The 17,789-nt window shown below is 45.1% G+C and overlaps 1 long non-coding RNA gene across 1 annotated transcript; it reads left to right on the top strand.

The window, feature by feature from the left end:
- The first annotated feature begins 4,432 nt into the window (after positions 1-4,432).
- Positions 4,433-7,875, top strand: LOC112631447. The gene is made up of 4 exons (XR_003121132.1): positions 4,433-5,019; positions 6,034-6,085; positions 7,352-7,434; positions 7,816-7,875. It is a non-coding gene; the product is annotated as an uncharacterized LOC112631447 (long non-coding RNA).
- Positions 7,876-17,789: the final 9,914 nt, after the last annotated feature.

Raw genomic sequence — 17,789 nt, 5'->3', positions numbered from 1 at the left:
AGAAAAACAAAATCTCAGTAGCTACAATACGATGTGCTACAGAGGTATACACAGATCACAGATGTTATGTGCACGGTCGGGGTGTGGCTTCAGGAAACAGCTAATCTGCAGAGACCTGGCTAAAGATCACCACACCAAACAGCTTCTGGCTGGACAACTCTTACACTGAGTGAATCAATGGAAGAAATGCAATGAAGTGGGAGCAGAGGTGCATTCAAGGTGGGAGGAAGGGGCCTGGGTTTGCTTTATTAACTTGGGTTTAGGCCTTTGGCCCCACCTGTTCAGATTGGTGTTCTGTACTACCTGGGCGTGTGCATGGTCTGGGGGTAGGAGGTGATAAGCTGCCTGGTCCTTCCGCTTACTCCTTGGGTGTACATTTTGCCTCGTTCAAACTATATTGTCTCCAGAATCATCACAGTTTCTGCCGTTGTTGTTGCCTGCCTGTCTGTGTCCTCTGTGCTCACTTTTTTTTTCTCTTTCAGGTTTGTATTGAACCCTCTTAAAATGTGGAGCCCACAAATGAATGTAATAACCAGGTATAATATGATCAGTGCAAAGTAGAGTAAAACTGTTGTCTCCCATCTCCCTTGTTTTCTGTTTCATATTTCTAATAATGCAACCAAAGAAAGAATGTGCTCTTTTGGTAGCCATATCACACCATTGAGTCCCACGAAACTTACCATCAGCTCACACCCTAAGGTTTTTTTCTTTTTCTTGAGGTGGAATCTCACTCTGTCACCCAGGCTGGAGTACAGTGGTGTGATCTCCCTCAGCCTCCTGAATAGCTGGGATTACAGGCACCCACCACCACACCCCGCTAATTTTTTGTATTTTAAGTAGAGATGGGGTTTCACCATCTTGGCCAGACTGGTGCAGAACTCCTGACCTCATGATCCACCCACCTCGACCTCCCAAAGTGCTGGGATTACAGGCGTGAGCCACCGCGCCTGGCCGGTTTTTTTTCTATTTATACTGCCATCAAATCACGTCTCCCCCTACTCTACATTTATGTAGACCCTGACCAGTGGCTGAAAGAGTAGCATGCATGCTTCCCAATTCTGGATCCTAACCAAGAAATGTCTCAGGGTGAGGTCCTCCCAGCTCCCCAGTACATGGAACAAAGTTGTAAACCTGGATCAGAAGAAGGCTGGTGATGAAGTTCCAGTATACAGGCACTCCAAGGGCCATCCCCATTACGGTCATGGACCCTGAGGTCCGCAGCAGCCTCCTGGGAACACACTGCTTCCCTGCATCACACTGTCCTTACTGTTTCACCCCAAGAGTCCAGCCCACTCCAAATATTGTGCAGTGGAACCTAGGTAGCTCATCTTTTGGTGTTCCTCCCCTATAGAAATAACCGTGGTTGATTCAACAGACCTTTATCAAAGACCTCAGGCACAGTGCTAGGCATGGAGGGAAGATGCAAAGTTAGATGAGCTTATAACCAGAATTTAGTCAGAGAGACCCATACCTAACTCTAATGCCAACCACATGTTCAACCACTTTGGAGAATTTCAGATCTTTTATGTTTTTCTTCAAAAACTGAATATGTGGCAGTTAGATATGGGACTGGAAATTTGAGCAGAGAGAACCGCAGAGTCTTTCCAGGACCCAGAAATGCATGTGAGGACCAAGAACTTCTAACAGTAGAGGAACTCTGGCTGGGGTAGTCGAGAGGGAGGAGAAATGAGGATCAAGGGGGCATACAGTGCATGAAAACAAAAGGTGAGGCCCACGATCAGCCAAAGTAAGTAAACCACGGTTACCATGGCTGCTCTTCAGTGGAGATGGGAGGAAGCCCTGTATCCTCCCCTTCCAACCACACTACCCTACTCCACTCCCCATCTCCTGTACCCCAGACACACTCAGGCAAACACAGCATCACCCTGGATGACTCTGGGGAATGCTTCTCAGAGACATGGAACTAGAGACCTAGGGGAAGGGGGGCCTCAAGGCTTTTGCCTCACAAGCTGACTCTGGAACAAAGAGCCAGGCTGAAGGGCTGGGAGAAGAAACTTCCAGCAGAGTCACCCAGATTTGCTTCCCCCACCCTCTAGACCTTCCACACCAACCAGTGTCCAGTTAGTCCACAGAGCATCTTCCTGGGCTGTGGTGACTGAAATTGAAGGGAAGACAAAAAATATAATAATAATTTTCGGCAGGTTATCTTTCTTTACTGTATTAGATGGATATAGAATCAATAAATCTATAGGCTTATCCCATTTTTCTGAACAAATTTAGAGGTCAAAGATGAGCCCTGGAGGGGACAGAATATCACCAGCAGGACTATTGATACGGTCTGCCCTAGGCACTCCTCCTAACCCTCCTCTCCCCTACATTTTGGGGGCAGTCGTATTCCTCGTCAGACAGTTGCTCTGCCTCCAGTCCTAGATGGCTTCTGAGAAGTCCATTCATTCCATGTCTCGAGACTTCCGGAGCTTCCTGACCTGTGAATGAAATCCACAGGCCCATCACAAGATGGCTGCGCTCTCCAGTCCCTGGCACCCCAGGCTGCTCTGATGTGTGAGAGCTCCTTCCTCAAGGTTTGAATTTACGCGGGTCTTCATCACACTCAGCCCGCCATCATTTTTTCAGATTCAGTTGCAACACGTCACTCTCTCCGTAGAGCCTTCCCTGAATCTCACAGACAAATGCGGCAGTTCCCTTTGTGGGGGAATATTCATCATGTTTTTCCGCATTGGCCTATGTTTATGCCTCTTCTTGCAGATGTCCATCTAGGCTGGGAGCTCCTAGAGGGTAAACGCAGTTTCTCACACACCTGGTACAGAGTCGATGCTCATGGAATGATGCGCGAGGGGGAGAGTGAGTGAATGAATGAATGAATGAATGAATGAATGATATGCTGGAAGGAAGGGAGAGTGGGAGCAGGGACAGGTCAGAAGGGGGCCCAGAGTCTTCAGCACACAGTGTGGGTGTGTCACTGTGGCCAGGAACATTTCGCTTCTCTGCCTGCAGTACTTTTTGGGAAATGGGAGAGCTGAGGCTCAGTGTAGGCAAACTGGGCCCAGTCAGCAGGGAAGCCATGAGCTCCACGGTTTAGGGGAGGAGTCCCGTGCTTAAGTAAGCTATCACATGGAAGATCTCCCTGCCCTCCTCCTATTGGTCTGTATTGGTATTTCTCCTTCACCAGTGGAGGCTTTTCTTCCCCCAGGAAGAATCCAGAATAGTTCAGACAAGTGTCAGGTCCACCAGAACCGGAAAGCAACATGTAGGGTTTGTTGTAAAGGGCTTTTAAATAGGGTTGGGGAGATCCAGGTAGGTTAGAATTTTGACTCTGCACTGACTGTGTGAACTCAAGACAGAAATTCACCTTTCAAAACCTCTGTTCCCCAGTCTATGCGGTAAGAAGTTTAGATTAGTTGATTTCTAGGGAGATTTTGAGCAGGCATGATTCAGTTCCCTGAAGGGCTGTGGGACAGGACTGCACTACGAGGTCCTATAGATTGGATTCTTCAGTTCCTCTCCTTCCGCTGGAGAATAGAGGAATCTGCTTTCGCTGCACACTAAGAGATTTACCTGGAGAACAAATGGAAAGCAGGCCAGGATCCCGGGTGAAATGTGGCACATTTGAGGAGACTTCAACTTCCCTTGCCCTCCAGGTGTGCACTTGGAAGGGGGAACGAGGGAGGGTGAAGCCGGCAAGGTGGGTGGAGAGATAGGGGAGGGGCAGGAGGCGGACCCCAAGTTGCGCATGGGAGGGGGTGGGGTAAAATAATCAAGTTTATAGACCGCCCTCTTTAAAGTTACTAATAAGCTTGCCTTATCTTTCCTTAACTTCTCCTCACAGTGTGGTCTTTTCCCCACCCCCAGACGTGAACGGGAAGCAGGTCACAAAGCCTTTCGGATTATAAAAGAAACACTTGCTTCTCACAAGGAGAGCAGCAGACTAACTGTACTAAATGCCAGGATAAGCCTCTGGCTGGGCCTCGACTGTGACCCTCCGGCCTCTTTCTACAGCGCTGCCTGGATGGACTGGCCTATCTCTGCTGGATTCCCAAAGTGCATTGTGTAGAGATAGCAACTCAGGTCAGGCTAAAAGCTGAAGCAAGCGCGCGAGCGCGCGCGCACACACACACAGCCTCCTTGGGACAAGATAAAATCTTAGCGCATTCCCCTCTCCCCGATTAGGTCTCTGGGAGGCCGAAGTGTTCAGGTGCAAGGTTCAGATAACCCGCAGTGTCTCTCCAACTCTAGGATGACAAAGACCTCATTTCCCTTTTCTGGTGTTCACGGAACAATGAGAAAGTACGGGTAGCCTGCAGAAAGACCTCTCCATTCGTGGCCCCCCAGGGGTGTGGGTTCTGAGAGGTGGGACCAGCTGCCAGGCCCTTTCTCCATTGGTTGAGCTCAGCAGGTAACCTGAAGCTTTGCTGAGAGGTGCATAAATAAAGAGTGAAACTAGTACCACCTCCTTGAAATGGGCTGAGTCCCTCTTGCTCACCCTTGACTTGGAAAAACCAGTTTCTCTTTTATTGTCTGTTGCTAATCTCTGTTCTAAAAATTCAGCTCAATTCTCAACCATACTCCAAACTCTGTCCTTTCCAGCTACCTTTACTCCCTCTCCTTCAATTCCACTTTCCTCTGCTTTCTTTTTTTTTTTTTGAAAGGGTCTCACTTTGTCACCCAGGCTGGAGTGCAGTGGTGCAATCTTGGGCTCACTGCAGCGTCAACCTCCCAGGTTCAAGCGATTCTCCTGCCTCAGCCCCTCAAGTAGCTGGAACTACAGGCGCACACCACCACGCCTGACTAATTTTTTGTATTTTTTTGTAGAGGCGGGGTTTCACCATGTTGCCCAGACTGTTCTTGAATTCCTGAGCTTAAGCAATCCACCTGCCTCGGCCTCCCAAAGTGTTGGGATTACAGGCATGAGCCACTGCATCCAGCCTCATGTTCTTTTTCATTAAAGAGAGAAATCAACTATTCAGGACCGGCCCCCACCTTTCCTCAGGAGCCATTTCTGTTCTGCACAGGCCTGCTGAACTGGGTGCTTTATATGGGGTAAGTGTTTCTCATTTTTTGTTCCCTGTCCTCAAGCCTTAAGGGCAAAAGAAACATCCAAGACTTGAAATTTCTTTTCTTCTTCTCATCTGCATGGCTCTAGCCATCTCTTTGTTCTGCATTATCTTACGACAAAAAAAAATTCTTATTTTGAAGCAAACTCAAAGCTGGGTCCTGATATCTCAAGGCACAGGTACTTGTACTTAAAGGTGAGTCTGAAATCTGTGGATTTGGGAAGCTTTGGAAAAACAAAGCTGAGTGGCTAGATCAGGGGGCTCATTGGGCAGGAAGAGGAGACTGGAAAATGCCATATTCACTGCAAGTCAATTATCAACTTCCTCCAAGGTTAAAATAGCTGAACCTGCTGCATTTTAAACCAATCCTCAGCCACTTTTGTGTTTTCTCAAGGATTTCCAGGGATCCCAGGCAGTAAATCCTGCTGATAATGGGAATTGGTGTGATAAGGTGGGTGCTGAGCAGTTTAAGCACCAAGATTGTAGCTCTGTCTGGTTTTGTGGAGATTTACTCAACTAGAAGAACAGAGATTTGGCTAGTTTTTCAGTCCTGGGGTGCAGGGTGCAGCTGTACTGGAAAATTTAGGACCTGGTTTCATTCTTTGAGTCTCATGTTCAAGTTGGTTTTAATGTTATGAAGACACTTGGGATGTAATCCTGAGGGCAGCTGGGGGGAAGACAGTGGTCACTGCATGAACTTACCCTATAGCGAGCCCATATACGGTTTGTTCTCTGATCATGCATGTGCTTGGCTATAGACCCATGTAACCATGGTGAAGGCCACTGGGGGATTTAGTTGGTGAAGGCATAGTGGCCAGAAGAATCTTGAACCCGGAGTCCAGAGCAGGTCAAGTCTCCTGATACAGGTTCTGACTCAAGGATTTTTGTCTCTGCCTGTAGCAGCTACAGGTCTACAGCTGGAGAGTGGAGAGTGATAAGGGAATAACTCCTTTTTCGGGGCTCTCTGACATTAATGCCACCTCCCATTTGCTTTTTGCAGACATTGTCATCTCTCAAGTACCCATCTTGGAGGGTACGGACCCCACTTGAGGGTGAGGCTCTCTGCACACTCCAGAGTGAGGACTTGAATAATCTAGTGGACTGTACGTGTTGGGAAGGGAAGAGCGGGGTGCCAAGGTTCTGGAGGGAAAAGAATTGACTGACCCTTTTGCTCTTGGAGTTAAGCAGAAATCTAAAGAGAAGGCAAAGAATCTTGCCTTCCCGGCATCATTTCCTCCCACCATCCTGGGTCATCATTTATTTATCACAGCCAACAGACTGGCCTTTTTCTTCCCTTTGACTGGGAATGGGTCAAAGGCAGTGCAGGAGGAGTATCTAGTCCAGATAATTCACAAGCAGGGTGCATTTTCCTCTCATTATTGAGAACTGTGAGTGTTTATCAAGAAGGCAGAGTGGGAGAAGATGAACCAGTCTTCTTCCCCTCAGTACCCAGATCTCTGCCTCCCAGCAAGTCCCGTGTTCACCCTGGCAAAGAGTCTTTACATTCAGACCAAGGAGAGTGTGACTCCTTCTCAGCACTAGCTAGAAACCTCAAGCCCTTGCTTAAGGGCCTTTTTCAGAGAGACCCAATGCCCAGAAGGCTAGATACATGGGGAGGAGCCACATACGAGATACTGCCTCCCTGATTCGGGTCAGAACAAGCCCCAGGAAGAAAGTATTTCAAACAACAAGGTACATCTGCCCCAACACATCCAGACTGCATGTTGGTGCTGAGAACAGCCTTTTATGGGGCTTGCACTGAGCTATGGGCATGTCTGAACACAACAAGGAAGAGACCGGGGCAGTAACTGCACGCAATGGGTTGTTGGGCATTTCTTTTAAGAGAGGACAGAAAACTCTTAGATACTTTGCATCCTTCCTATTTGACTCAGTCTATGAAAGGTAGGTTAGCTTTCTTTCTTCCTCCCTAAATCCTCCATCCTCATGCCCAACAAAGAAATAGTTGAATCATTTTCCAGGCACATTTGGGGGAGGATGTGGGACCATTGCAGGCTGTCCTTCCTAGACAAGTCTCTAGGATTGAGAACAAGGAGTCTTACCCTCCTCTGTCCACCCACCCCCATGAATGGGCCTAGCCCCAGCTGGGAGTTGTGGTTTTTCCTGAGTTCCTCACCTACCTCTTCTGGATTTCACACTGGCAAATGGGGCTGCAAAGTGCTCTTCGTGCTCTTTGGACAGTACCTTGTGGAGAGGAATGCCCGTGTCCCTGCATTCCACGGCCTTGGTAAGCAAGCTCAGAGTAGCTGAATTTTTCTAAAGCAATTGCAGAACACCTGCCTTTTCTCTGTTTCCTCTAGAAAGGACCAACCACACCGAGCTCAGTTATGGCACACACAGTGGGACCTAGACAAAGGGAGAGGGTGACCAGCATCCCAACTAGGTAAACACAGAGGAGGTTCCACATGGACTTATCTGGGTGGCTGCTTTGAAAATTAGAAACAGTCAAGAGTCCCTGGCCCCACAGACTCATCTCCCCAACTCAGCACTGTCTATCTGTGCAGCAGGTGCAAGGACGTGTTGATGAACTAGCTCTCTGCAGCCTCCTTGGAGAATGTGATCCTTGGGGAGGGGTAGGAGTATTCAGGTCCTCGACATCTCCCAAGTGTGTGATTCCAGGATGCCAAAGGCCTTTGGCCAGGTAATGCAGTGTCCACAGGCTGGGGTTGACATGTGTCCCCTCCCTCTGAGAAAAAGATCCTCAGGCAATCCATGTGCTTCTCTTGTCCTTCATTCCACCGGAGTCTGTCTCATACCCAACCAGATTTCAGTGGAGTGAAGTTCAGGAGGCATGGAGCTGACGACGATGAGGCCTCGGCAGTCAAAGCAGCAGCAGCAGCAGCAGCAAGAGTAACTCTGACTTAGGAACAGAGACAGCCAGAGAGAAATGTGATCAATGAAGGAGACATCTGGAGTGCACGTGCTTCTTCAGAGAGACTGGTGATGGGCAGATTGGAAAAAGCACCACAGATGGGAACCACTTAATCTTTCTTTTCTAACATTGATGCTATGAAAATTTGCATTTTCTGTAACTTGTAAAAATTAAAAGTTGCTTGTCTACTGAAAAGCCTCTCTGCCTCTATGTTTTATACCTTCGGAGGCCACATACCGTTGGATGCCAACTCCCGGCCTTCTAAGCCACCTCCTCTTTAGGCTAAAACTGAGACATGAGCTTGAAGAATTGACACTGGCTTCCTCTCTCTTGGGGGTCCCCAGGCAGGTGACTGGGACACTATTTGCAATCAGCAAGGAACCCTGCTGCCCTTAGACTCCCCACAGAGGGAGCAGAACCTGCAGAATGGGGTAAAAAAAAAAAAAAAAAAAAACTGTATTAAAGATTTTTAAAATCCATTTATATTGCAATAAAATAAATGTAAATAAGATTTAAGTGAAGGCACATTGCAGATATTTCCGATGCTATACAAGATATATCTCATAGTATGGGTGTAAATTCTGCAAAGGTTAATGCAATTAAACATATTTGACACATAAAAATGTCAGATCCAACATTAATCATTCACCAATTGTAATTGCCTTTCTATGGGTTTCTTCTCCCCAAGACATATGCTTAAAACACCAGGCTTAGTAGAAATCTGGGAGGAAAAAAACAAATAATACCTCTCAGCTGTCAGGGTCTATGATTTGCTTTGATAGATTTAGCACTGATTTCATTCTCTTTACAATTCAGTGTGATTGTGCGTGCGTGTGTGTGTGTGTGTGTGTGTGTTACTCCATGTTTCTCCTTTAAGGAAGGAGAAGGTATGGAACAAGAGAAAGTTCCTAAGTCCAAAGGAAGTCCAACCCAGTTATGAAGGGAATGCCATCCACAAGTCTTTTTTATAATTGGCCCCTCCCTCAAGAAAAGGGGTCTCCTTTAAGGAGCCAGTCTGGCTATATCGGCAGACCTGAACAAAGCCTGGCCCTGACAAGTCTTCAGAAAAACCGGTTTTCACCTCCAGAATGTGCCCCAGGCAGCAAAATACAACAGCTCTCCTTGGCTTTTCTTTTTTTCCTTTTTTTTTCTTTTTTTCTTTTTTTTTTTTTTGAGACAGAGTCTCCCTGTGTCGCCCAGGCTGGAGTGCAGTGGTGAGATCTTGGCTCACTGCAAGTTCTGCCTCCCGGGGTCAAGTGATTCTCCTGCCTCAACCTCCCAAGTAGCTGGGACTACAGGTGCCCACCACCACGCCTGGCTAATATTTTGTGTTTTTAGTAGAGACGGGGTTTCACCATGTTAGCTAGGAAGGTCTCGGTCTCCTGACCTTGTGATCCGCCCGCCTCGGCCTCCCACAGTGCTGGAATTACAGGCGTGAGAGCCACCGCGCCCGGTGGCTGAGTGGTGTTTTTCTTAGGAGCTCACTCTAAAGGAGATTCCAGCTTTGCAGATGGATACCTGTCACTTGAATGGCCAGGCCCTGTCCCCCAGCCAGTGACCTCTGAGGGGGATGGGTCTCCTCACCTTCCTCCAACCCTTCCCTGACCTGAGGGTCCCAGATTGCCAGCAGGAACTAAAAGCAATAAACCTTTCTCAAAAATATTTTTCTGTGTCAAGTTAATACAGATTTAAAACCTAGTTTCTGTTACCCCCACCCCTTCATTCCAAGATCCATACACAACAAAGGATGAAGAAGCCAAGCCACAGGTGTTTTTTAAAAACATGTTTACTCATAAAAATTACGTAGTAAATCCAACTGTGGGGTACTGTTTGTCCAGCAGACTCCTAGTTAACTAGCAAACACCTCCCATTCAAGGATCTGAAGCAAGTCCAAAGATCAGAACAAAAAGCACACGACAGACACAACGTGGCATTTTTATTTGCAGCTTGGTTTGAGTCCTATGACCTGGAATCTTTTTAAAGGAGACAAGTGCTTGTGTGTTTATGTGCCACCTAGCCCAGGTGGAGGCAGGAACCAAAATGGCCAACAATAGTGACCAGAGGATAGATTATCAAACACTAGCCAGGGCACAATGCTGTGACTACAAAAGGTTCTACCTGATGTGCTGCTGGGTCCCCCCAAAGTCCCATGCAAATGCTATCTTCACAAGAGAGGCACAGGGCTTGGTGTTTGTGGCACCGAGGTCTGAACTGCCCACTTCCTCCCACCAATGCAGCACAGATTGCGTATTCCCTCTTGCAGAAAAAGAAAGCCCCAAGCCTGGCCTGGAGCAGCTTGCCAGGGAAGCCAGTGTGTGCCGAGAGCTGGAGCGAGCTGCTCATCCATCTTCTGTGTCCAACCCCCACTCTTTTATGTCTCATGTCTTCATTGCAAAGCATGGCTTGCCAAAAACACAACACAGAGAAAATGGTTTCATCAAAATTCCCTTGCAACAACAACAACAAAATAATATTACCCTGCTTTCATTATTCACGATCTTTTATTGAGGCAAAAGACAAATATCATTGAGCCAAACCTGAATAAACAAATATATACAAACCCTGGTAATTTAATATTTTGTGCTAATGGTATACACTGTAGATACAACACAAGAGGAGTAAATTACAATCCTATCAATAATACATCACATCCGGGCTCCAGTTTCTCAGTACACGAGAAAATGTGTATTGGCAAAGGCTCTCCGAATATTAAAAGCCATGCATATAATGAGGCAGTGGGTACAGAAGCTAGAAACTCCCACAGGACTGTGTTCTGGTCTTTGTTATCAAGGCCCTTCAGGAGGAAATAGCCCACATCAAAGCTCCAAAAACTGATGCTAAATGCAGACATCCCATTCACATTCTCAGCCCATCTCTGGGTGAAGCATCAATCACAGAATAACCTATAATCAGGGCACCAGTTTGCAGACCACTTGGAGCACTGCCCCGATTTGGACACCTCAGGTCTATGGTAGATGCCCAGGTTCTGCTGGGGTGACCTATGGTGATGGACAAGGGACTCCAGAGAGTCCCAGTACAGCTGGCAATATCTGAGAGATCATATGGCTTCGGAGCAGCCTCCCCAACTTGTATGTGATCCTCCAAAAGAAAAGAGGGAGGAAAAAAAGGCCGTACCGATGACAGGCAAGGAGCCAACGACCTGCAAAGGAAGAGAGATTTACTCTGAAATTTAAAATGCCCCAGTTACCAAATTTTTGTCAGTGGTTCCAAATTCCCTTACTCCCCACTGCAAGAGAAGCAAATGACAGTCTTACCTAAGAGCAAAGAGGAAATATTTCTACCATAGTACCACTAATAATCTGGACAAATAAGGTTAATGTGGGCAAGAGGGCTAGTTGGTGCCACAGTTACACACTGGTACTCCCTTGATTCAGGGGATATTTGAGCCAACTTAGAAGGCAGAAGGGGCAGTCTCTTTCTTGTCTCTTTTTCAATCAGCACCTGGAAGAAAAAGAAGAGGCTGAGGAGGGAAGGGAGGCTGTCAGGGTATCTCAGGCAAAAGGAACAGGAGGCAGACAGCAGCCCCAGCCTCAAGCTGGGAGATGAAAAGCCCTGGCCAGACACCAGTTCATTAGTGGAAATAAAAGCTTCCTAAATTGCAGGGAACTGGCTGGGCTTTCTGGAGAGACACCTACACATCAAAGAAAACTAATGTGAAAAATTCTCTTTGTCTGGAGACAAGAAACAGCATCTGGGAGTCTTATCATATCCTCCCTACCTCCTCCCCACAATCTCTCCACCATCCTCCTTCATCTCCTTGGTCCCTTTGGATGGGTGAAAATGGCCATTTTTCCTGCTGCCTGTCAGATAGCAGGGACCGGTGGGACACCTGGTGGGCAGTGGGGGAATTACAGCCACATTGGCCCTCGACATCACCAACCAGGTCTAGGGAGACCTGTGTATTCTGAGATAATGGAAAACAAGAAGGCAAGCATCTTTCTAGGTGAAGTGATATTGAAGTGGACTTTAAATGTAGAAGCAATTGACTTAAATTTCTGCTATTTTCAATTGTGTTTGGGAAGAGATGGGTGGCTCAGAATAAATATAAATAAATAGAATCCATAGATAAACAAACATACACTATAATGTTTAATGCAACTCCCACATTATTTAAACTTTAAGTCACACTGAAAATAGATACTGTCCCAGTGGACTCACCAAGCCAAACAGCTGGAAGAAGTTCCCTGAAGATAATCCGTAGATGAGAAACTCTCACCAAAGATAATGGAACATTAACTGCTCAAGGCGAATACTGAGGAATTTCTTATTTGCACCCAATAGGTTGCCAAGCAGCCCAAAGCTTCTAAGTCAACATGTGAAGTGGTTAAGAAGGGTCAAATTAGATCTGGTGCCAATTTGATATGGCTGTGGGGCTTTGGGCCAGCCACTTAACCTCTCTAAGACCCAATTTCCTTATCTGTCAAATAGAAATAATGATAATAATGGCAAGTACTTACTAAGAGCCAGACACTGCATGCTTTGTGTATATTAAATCATTTAATGTCCCCAGCCATTTTAAGGTATGACTGATATTTCTGTTTTATGGATGAGAGAGGGTAAGGGACCAGCCCAAGGTCACACAGCCTGTGAGTAGCCGAAGATCCAACCTAGGGCTCCCCGACTCTGGAGTTCACACCTAGAGGTACTACTCTATCCTATCTCTTAATGATAGTGTGAGAATTAGATAAGATAATGCATGCAAAGGTGATAGCAAGTGCCTAGGCCTAGTAAATTTCATGCACTCAAAAATATTACTGATGATGGTAATCTCAGTATCAAGTAAAAGTGTCTTCGAGAAGTTTATCTAGTGCCCACTCAGCTGGAATAAGTAAGCATAGGCACACCTTTGGCTGCCAGAAATCCGGCATTAAACTTACTGTGCAATTTGGTCACACCCTTAGGTCAACCTTAACTTTTATCACAATTACCTTGTCCTCCCATCACTTTTCTTTTAGGAGAGTTTTCATTGCTTTGTTTAGCTTTACATTTAGTATACGTATCATACTGTAGGGAGCCTTGAGAGTTTTCTTTCTCAAAATTGTCATGAGATCAATGACAAAGATACAACAATTTTTCCAGAGTAAGTGTCATTTCAAATTTTTACTTTATTTTTCTGAAGGCAGGTGAAAAGTACTGGTGAGAAAGAAACTGGTGAAGAGCTAATAAAGAAAAAAAAACTTGTTCAAGCAATTCTCCTGCCTCAGCCTCCCAAGTAGCTGGGACTACAGGCGTGCACCATCACACCCGGCTAATTTTTGTATTTTTAGTAGAGACGGGGTTTGGCTGTGTTGGCCAGGCTGGTCTTGGACTCCTGATCTCAGGTGATCTGCCTGCCTTGGCCTCCCAAAGTGCTGGGATTACAGGTGTGAGTCACTGTGCCCGGCCAAAAAAAAAGTTTTGAGCACACAAGAAAGTAGAACAATCAATAGAAATCAAGCAAGAAATAGCAAACCAGTGATCAGGGAGGAGGATGCAATCATGTTGCTGTGGCATGGGCACTGAGCTTAGCAATGGAGAAGCAGCTTCTTGCTGAAGCCCCATCCTGCTGGTTCCATCAAAGAAATTTCCAAAGTTGAGGCAGCTCTGACACCAGGAGTGTCATCCCCAGGCTGCAGCTCACTCCCCAAGACCTTTCAGAGATGAGACTGGGGACCATTATGTCACCTGGACCCCTTGGACACCTGGCTTAATATTACCACTCCCTCCTGTAAGTATCCAGCTAATTTTAAAGTACGAAGTTCGTGGCTGGAGAACACTCACCTGGCAAAGTTGCCAGCATAAGGGAGGTTCTCACCTGAAAATGGACCAAAAGCAGGCCAAAGGAGAAACTAAGACTTTTTACAGAATGAGTTCCTTTTGTCTCATTACCTCACCCTATGACCATCTGCCTTCTAAGAAGGAAGAAAGCCTTGAATAAAGAAAGTGTTCCTTTTAATAACAGAACCATATCAATTACATTTCATTACTATGCCATTATGGCACATTGCATTATAATCCAACTGTTAATGGCCTCACCTCAGAAGCCCACATCACTCCACTTTGCCCTCCTGAATGCCTGGCTTTTAGCTGAGTCAATTTGTCTACTGCAATTAGATCCAGGCTCCCTCCTTCCTGAGTCAAGTCCTTGCCAGCAATGGCAGCAACTTTCCCATGCCCCTCCACGGGAGCTCTATTAAATATTTCTTGCCACTCAGAGCTAATTTGGAAAGTTGCTATGGATTCATGAATCAATGATGCTTTTTTTGTTTTAACTTTAATGTGTATACAATTTACCTGAGAATCTTGTAAAAATGGAGATTCTGATTCAGCACATGTGGGGTGGGGCCTTAGATTCAGCACTTATCACCAGCTCCCAAGTGATGTTACTGTGGTGCCTGGACCACATGGTGAATAGCAAAGACCTAGGGGGCTCAAGATTCAAAATCCCGTTCTCCTACACTATTCCTCTCAGTTTAGCAGGAGACCCAGACTCAGATCTCATCTTGGTGTCTCTCCTTTTCCTTTGGCTTCTCTTTCAAGTCATTGGTATCTTAGCCAATCTGGGGAAACAGGAGAGACCCAGAGAAGGCCACAGGAGGGTATACTTGGCTTGTCACAGCAGCAGAGGCTCTGACAAATGATGAAGAAGATGGGGCCTTTTCTGAATGTGAAAATGTCCTGAGTGATCCCTATTCAGGAAACACCAGTGGTTTAGAATAGCAAAAGTGCCCCCAACACCTAATACGTGAGGTAGATTACTGAGAAATGAAATGTTTGTGACCCAGAAACTGAGAGAAAGCAACTTCAAGTAGTTTGACAAGTGACCACTCATCTGGAGCAAGAAACCATGAGTATACTTTGGCTGCCAGGAAATCCAGACCTAAAGTTAGTGGGCAATTTTCAAGATTTAAGAAGAAAGGAGCGAAGTAATTTACCAAAAGTCAAGATTCTGGGCCAGCCCTTAAACTGACCCAGTTCTTCTGCCTCTTAGTCTAGTGTTGTTTCTAACAAGCCACTTTATTGCTGTGCTGAGAAGCTACTTCTCTCTCATTAAATTTACCATGTGGATTTATCATCACTCTAAAACTCAGTGCTTTCATTCTTTTTATGTTTTTTTTAATTTTGAGAATGGAATCTGTAGAGCTGATAAAATTTAAAAATTAAGTATTCAATATATTGTTTAGAATATTTATAATGTTTAGCTACTTTTCTTTTCCAGGGTTTAGAGAGAAATGAACACCATCAATAAATGAACATGCCAAGCAGTGATGCTGGATCAGAAAGTTAGTGACTGGGTGGGAAGAACTTAAGCTGAAGCAGGATAGATTTGGGTTCAAATCCAGTGTCTGTGGCCTTCAGCAAAACAGTAAATCTGTACTTCAGTTTGTAAAATGTTACAAGGCAAAACAAAATCCCTACCTCTCAAAGTCATTTTAGTACTTCATGAATAATAAATATGAAAATAATTATTTTTATGCATCTCAATTGTAGTAGGATACTGAAGAGAATCAGAACATGCCATCTCAAATATACCAACTTGGCAAGAGAATTATTTTGACCTGAAGGCAAGTGAGAAGAAGAAGACATAGGAAAAGTTCTTTTCCCTCCCCTTAACTGCCTAAAAACAACATAAATTTTTTGTTTTTAAAGGTAACATAAATTTCCATTTGTAAGGGTGCCTCCCTGTGTTGTACCAGAAAGATAACTGTTCTAGAGGCAACACTTATTACCTGAGATGACTTATCTGCATAACAGACCTCATTACACAGCTTTTAATTACCATGCATTTTCTAATCATCTTCCCACAGCTTACCCCCACCACAGGAGCCAAAACTCCTTTTCCCTTGTCTAGCTTTTTCTCCACATTTTATTACCCTTTGTTAAGATAGTATATAAGTTCCAAATTCTAACCTCCTTCTTTCACATTTCTTTATGAACTTCTGTGCATATCCACTCAATTAAATCTGTTTTCTTCTTCTGTTAATCTGCTATTTATTAATTTGATTTGTGGGTCCCAGTCACTGAACCTAAAAGGGTAGAGGATTGTTTTCCCCCTACTAAACAGAGAAAAGAAAAGACAGCAGGACAAGGAGGGTTGAGGCAAGGCTGTGAAGTCATAGCCATAAGGAAATTACAAGACACAGAAGGACTAGATCTTAACAAAGTAGAGGTCTAAAATAAAATGTTCAGGCTGAGCACAGTGACTCATGCCTGTAATCCCAGCACTTTGGGAGGCTGAGGCAGGCGGATTACCTGAGGTCAAGAGTTCAAGACCAGCCTGGTCAACATGGTGAAACCCTGTCTGTACTAAAAATACAAAAATTACCTGGGCATGGTGGTGCATGCCTGTAGTCCCAGCTACTCAGGTGGTTGAGGCGGGAAAACCATTTGAATCAGGGAGGTGGAGGTTGCAGTGAGCTCAGATCACACCATTGCACTCCAGCCTCGGGGACAGAGCGAGACTCTGCCTCAAAAGAAAAAGAAAATGTTTAGTTAGGCATCTGTGGATTTAAAACCAAAGGGCAGAAAAAAAAAAGTTATTCAGGGGTCCAAATGGATTTTGAAGGTGTAGGTGGAAAGAAGACATGCTATGGCCAAAAGTGAAAACAATATAGTGTTTCAACAGACTAAAGACACACAGTGTAAGGGTTCAGAAGGTGCATTTCACAGAACCAAGGTCAGGTAATGAATCAGAAAGCCAGGCCTGTTGGTGGACAAGACAGGCACCCACTACCACAAACAAGCAACAGGAGGCTGAGAGTTGACCTTGCTAGAGGCAAACATCTGGACCAGTCAAGAGTTCCTCAGTTCTTCCTTTCAGGGCATGGGCAGCTCAAAGCTTGCAGGTAAGGGGAGGGAAGAAACTGTTTTTGAATGGGTTGTAAGGAGAGTAATTGGGCAGCAACTGACAACAGATTCTGACACAGCACCATTAGTGTATTCCTGACCCACATTCAGTTTGTCAAAAAATGCTTTTTAAAATTGAGTCTTTATTGAGAAGACATGCACCTAACTCTCATTTTAACAGGCAACATAGCTGCATGCAAAATAAGAGGTTAGATAGTATCTGTTTTATACCATCACTCTGTATGTAGAAGCAAAGACCTTATTTTGCATTCATATTCTATGTTCTGGATAAACTGTCAGGTATCTCTGCCAGATTTTTATGGATAATTAGAAGGTTGCAAAAAGCAGATGTTATGAAACTATCTGTGACTAGTCCTTAATGGTGGATGACAAGAACTCAGTACCATTTCTTAATTACATGAGACATAGTAAGAGGTGTAAAACAGAGGGAGAACTGTCAAAGCCTGACAAGATATCAAACAGTTAATCACCCACATTGAACCGGAACATTTTTTTTACTATGTAATTCAAAACGCGGATCCCACCTCCCCATAGCTAAAAAAATTATAGCTGTAAGTTGTGTGTGCTACTGTGTTGCTTCATTTCAGGTTTTAAGAATTGATATAAGAGCTTCTCCACAAAATAGGTGGCTTTTCTTTTGAAAACCAATCAAATAAGAAAATTTGCATCTTATTAAATATAGAGACAATTTTGCTATATCAGATTCTACTTAGTGGCATGAAAGGAAGCTACAGTATTTTGGAAAACTGGTTCTTGTCTCATGAAGACAATGACCACAACTAATATTTTTTGAGGTCTTGCCCTGTGCCAGAGGATATATAAGCTCTTCACTATTCATTATATCATGCAATCCTCACAGCTCTGAGAAGTAGGTGGGCACTTCAATTAGCCCTATTTTACAGAAAAGGAAACTAATAGGCAGGGAGCAGTGGCTCATGCCTGTAATCCCAGCACTTTGGGAGGCTGAGGCTGGTGGATCACTCGAGTCCAGGAGTTCA

This window comes from Theropithecus gelada, chromosome 1 (assembly GCF_003255815.1).
Source record: "Theropithecus gelada isolate Dixy chromosome 1, Tgel_1.0, whole genome shotgun sequence".
NCBI classification, from domain to species: Eukaryota; Metazoa; Chordata; class Mammalia; order Primates; family Cercopithecidae; genus Theropithecus; species Theropithecus gelada.
Note: the sequence above shows the minus strand (reverse complement) of the source record. Positions and strands in the feature narration are given on the sequence as shown.